Source organism: Coenobita brevimanus, chromosome 60 (genome assembly GCF_032717465.1).
Source record: "Coenobita brevimanus isolate Jiangsu-jjx chromosome 60, ASM3271746v2, whole genome shotgun sequence".
In the NCBI taxonomy this organism is placed as follows: Eukaryota; Metazoa; Arthropoda; class Malacostraca; order Decapoda; family Coenobitidae; genus Coenobita; species Coenobita brevimanus.
Window position 1 is genome coordinate 14,533,588 of NC_137013.1, and position 4,959 is coordinate 14,538,546.

The window sequence follows — 4,959 nt, forward strand, 5'->3', positions numbered from 1 at the left end:
AAAACTTGGCAAATGGAATTTAACGTTGAAAAATGTAAATACTTAATGTAGGCAAGACCACTGGAGATACTAAATACAGCTTAGATAACAATGAAATTAGCAAATCGGAATGCGAGAGAGATCTAGGAGTTATGATTAGTAACGACCTTAAACCTAGGCAACAGTGCATTAATGCGAGAAATAAAGCAGATAGGGTCCTAGGATTTATTTCGAGAAGCGTGAGCAATAGATCATCTAAAGTAATACTAAAACTTTATCTAGCATTAGTAAGGCCACATTTAGACTACGCAGTACAATTCTGGTGTCCTTACTATAGAATGGTTATTAATTCGTTAGAAAATGTAGAGAAGAATGACAAAAATGATACATGACGTCCGGAACCTGTCATATGAAGACAGACTGAAAAGACTAAGTCTGCATTTGCTAGAGAGGCGTAGAGTAAGGGGAGACTTAATTGAGGTGTTTAAGTGGATGAATGGTATAAATAAGGGAGATATTAGCAAGGTACTTAAAGTGAGCATACATGATAGAACTAGAAATAATGGTTTCAAACTAGAAAAATTCCGTTTCAGTAAGGAAATAGGTAGAAATTGGTTTGGTAATAGAGTAGTAGACGAATGGAATAGGCTACCAAGTAAAGTAGTTGCTGCCTCTTCCATTGAGAGTTTCAAGCATAAACTATGGTCGTACAGTCATGGACAAAGAAACCTGGACACTCAGGGGCTGAGCTGATAGTTTCTTTTTCCTTTTCGATTTTTCCACTAAATCTTCGTCCATATGAACCGTACCCTCCCATCCCCTTCCTTCCCTCACCTCCTCTCCGTCCTACCCATATGACCCGGGAAGGCTGGTCATTCCCAGGGGACAAGTAGACACTTCTCACCTCTCTCTGTCTCTCTCTCTATTCCTGCTATATATATATATATATATATATATATATATATATATATATATATATATATGTGTGTGTGTGTGTGTGTGTGTGTGTGTGTGTGTGTGTGTGTGTGTGTGTGCGCGCGCGCGCGCAATTATTATCATGACTATTTCATGGCATGCTCTGAATCGGAAAGTAAAGATGAGGAGAAATCTAAACACTTGCTTCCATCCTTTCTTGTCCCCCTCCTCCTTCCCCCATCTATCATCTCTCTCTCTTTTATCAGTATATAAGGGAGCCCACCAGAGGTAATAATATACTAGATTTGGTTTTAGCTAATAAAGAAAATATCATTAACGATATAGACGTTGGTGGACGACTTGGTAATAGCGATCATGAAGAAATTAAGTTCAAATTTATTTGGGATGTCTGTTCCACTGATAATACCTCCACCGTTCCTAATTTTCGTCTAGGAGATTTCGATGGCTTAAGAGCTTATTTTCGAACGGTATTCCACAGGGAGATTAGCTATTGGAGGGAATGCCAGGTCAGTGTGGAACCCCAGGTCATAGGTCAGGCGCAGGAAACACCTGGGGATGTCCGTCAGGTGTCTGTGAGGGGGGAGGTGGTAGATAGGAATGTAGTCCAGGTGACGGAAATTAACTCAGCTACAGTACCAAGCAGACGTTCAACCAGTGAGAAGTATAACGAGTTAATAAATATAATACACGGAGGCCAAGATAGATATATTCCTTCAAAACCGTTTAGAACTAATAATTCGGAACCTAGATGGTTAAACAACAGATTAAAATCTCTCATAGGCCAAAGGAAAGGAATATATAGAAAAATAAAACGTGGAGAGGAACACTTACGTAACCGGTACACAATTTTGAATAGAGAAGTAAAGAGGGAGATAAGAAAAGCAAAGAGAAGTTATGAAAATAAGGTTGCCAGTGAATCAAAAGAAAACCCCAAGGGTTTTTATCAAATGTACCGAACGAAAAATAAAGATAGGATAGGACCACTCAGAACAGAATCAGGTGACATTACCAGTGAAGATAAAGAAATGTGCTCCATCCTAAATAATTATTTCATATCAGTATTCACCAAGGAAAATCTAAGCCTGGTCCCTCAAGCAGCAAATATTTACCATGAGAATACGGAAAATATTCTTAGTAAAATAACTATTAGTAAGGAGGAAGTATTGAAAGAAATTAATAAGTTAAAACCTCAAAAATCGCCAGGTCCGGACGATATATACGCAAAAATTATAAAAGAAACCAAAGAAGAATTATGTCAGCCACTTTTAACGTTATTTAATGACTCTTTAAGTTCAGGAGAAGTTCCAGAGGCGTGGAAAACCGCAAACGTAGTGCCCATCTTTAAAAAAGGGTGATAAATCAGCTGCGTCGAATTATCGTCCGATAAGTCTAACGTCAATAGTAGGAAAAATGTTAGAGTCAATTTTGGCAAATAAGATTAGAGAACACTTAAAAAGATTTAATCTTATAAACGAAAGTCAGCACGGATTCAGGCAAGGACGATCCTGCCTCACAAATTTGTTGTCATTCTACTCGGAGGTCTATGAGGCAGTAGATAGTGATAAAGCTTACGATGTTATTTATCTGGACTTTAGTAAAGCTTTTGATAGGGTCCCACACGAAAGGTTAGTTAGAAAGGTTCGAGCACAGGGTATAGACGACGATATCTTAAAATGGATAGAATCCTGGCTGAAAGGACGAAAGCAGAGAGTATTAATAAATGGAACTAAGTCGGACTGGGGATTAGTAACTAGCGGTGTACCACAGGGTTCAGTACTCGGTCCCTTATTATTTATCATATATATAAATGATCTAGACTTAGGAGTCAATAGCAGCATCAGCAAATTTGCCGACGATACAAAAATAGGGCGTATCATTAACTCGACTGACGATTGCCATAACTTACAGAAAGACCTCGATACATTGTCCAAATGGTCTAAAACTTGGCAAATGGAATTTAACGTTGAAAAATGTAAAGTACTTAACGTAGGCAAGACCATTGGAGATACTAAATACAGCTTAGATAACAAAGAAATTAGCAAATCGGAATGCGAGAGAGATCTAGGAGTTATGATTAGTAACGACCTTAAACCAAGGCAACAGTGCATTAATGCGAGAAATAAAGCAAATAGGGTCCTAGGATTTATTTCGAGAAGCGTGAGCAATAGATCATCTAAAGTAATACTAAAACTTTATCTAGCATTAGTAAGGCCACATTTAGACTACGCAGTACAATTTTGGTGTCCTTACTATAGAATGGATATTAATTCGTTAGAAAATGTACAGAGAAGAATGACAAAAATGATACATGACGTCCGGAACCTGTCATATGAAGACAGACTGAAAAGACTAAGTCTGCATTCGCTAGAGAGGCGTAGAGTAAGGGGAGACTTAATTGAGGTGTTTAAGTGGATGAATGGTATAAATAAGGGAGATATTAGCAAGGTACTTAAAGTGAGCATACAGGATAGAACTAGAAATAATGGTTTCAAACTAGAAAAATTCCGTTTCAGTAAGGAAATCCGTAGAAATTGGTTTGGTAATAGAGTAGTTGACGAATGGAATAAGCTACCTAGTAAGGTAGTTGCTGCCTCTTCCATTGAGAGTTTCAGGCATAGGCTAGATAAGCATATGACAAATAAGGGGTGGATATAGAATAAAGAAAATCTTATAACCAATACTAATTCAAAAAATTTTTCTTTTCAGGTTACACTATGATAGTCTCTATTCTCCTTTCACACTTTCCTGTAAAATGTCCACGCCAGTTTTTCTATACGGCGTGGTGTTCTTTCTGACTTTTTCCTGCCGGCTTCGGCTGGAGGGTTTGGAGGGCGGGGGAGAGCCTTCTTCTTTGCTATCCTTATCTCATTCTAGTAGTTCAGTTACTCTTCTAGGAGCTGCCTAGCATGGGCCAACCGGCCTACTGCAGTTATCCTCTCTTCTTATGTTCTTATGTTCTCTCTCTCTCTCTCTCTCTCTCTCTCTCTCAATTTAAACCCTTGTTTCCATCCTTCTCTCCCTCCTCCCTCCCCCATCTACCATCTCTCTGTCTCTGTCTTATGTATATATATATATACAGGGTGTAACGCGACGTATGACAAAAACTTACACCAATGATCTATCATGTAATTCTGAGTATATTTTGTTCTATAAACATATGCTCTCTGCGACCCCAGTTCAGTACCCGGCATTCGGCTGTTTTGTGTAAAAGCTCGTCTCTTGCGTGTGCCATTGGGTGAGAGCTTCGCAGGGCGACGGGAGACGAGTATTATTAGCTTATACTGTACTATACATAAAAATCCCATACCCTATCAGTACACACGAGTTTTAAGAAGAAACTTTACGTAGTCTATTGATTCTTTAACATCGTCATGCATTCATGCAATTCTTTTGCACATATCGACTGTAATTAAGGATTAAATTCAAATTTTATGGCTTGCAAGGGAGTAGGGAGGAAGAGAGGACAGGCTGGTGTGTTGTTGCCAGTTATGTAATATTTGGTTTGTAGGATGTTGCTTCCAGCATTATCATAACACCCACAGCTCATTTACTGAAAAAACGTTATTCTAAAAGGAGATTAGCCTCACTTTAAGTCAGGAAGAATTTTATTAATCACAATTTTTCTGCTGCAAGTAAACGTGGCGCCATTGGGTATTCCACCTGTGTTCCTCGCTGCAGCACATCATCGCAGAATCCCTAAAAAATACACGATATCTACATATTCTTCATTGCTGTACGTACGTGGCATGCTGTTTCATGAACATGTGAAGCTGAACCCGGTGAACAACAGAACGCAGAGAATAGTATTTAAAGTATGTGCCTCCCCTGCAAATGTTCCCGTTCAAATGACAGTGGACGCAGGGTTGCCAAGTCCTTATTATCAGTCTCGCTAGTTTAGTCCTGAAAACTTGCTAGAATGTCGCTAGATAATAAACACTGCAAAACATCGCTAGAAAATACTATCAAATCTCTAGAATATCACCTAAAAATGGCAAAAATATCCAGAATGTAGCTAGATATCATGTTGCCAGATGTTAGTGCCAC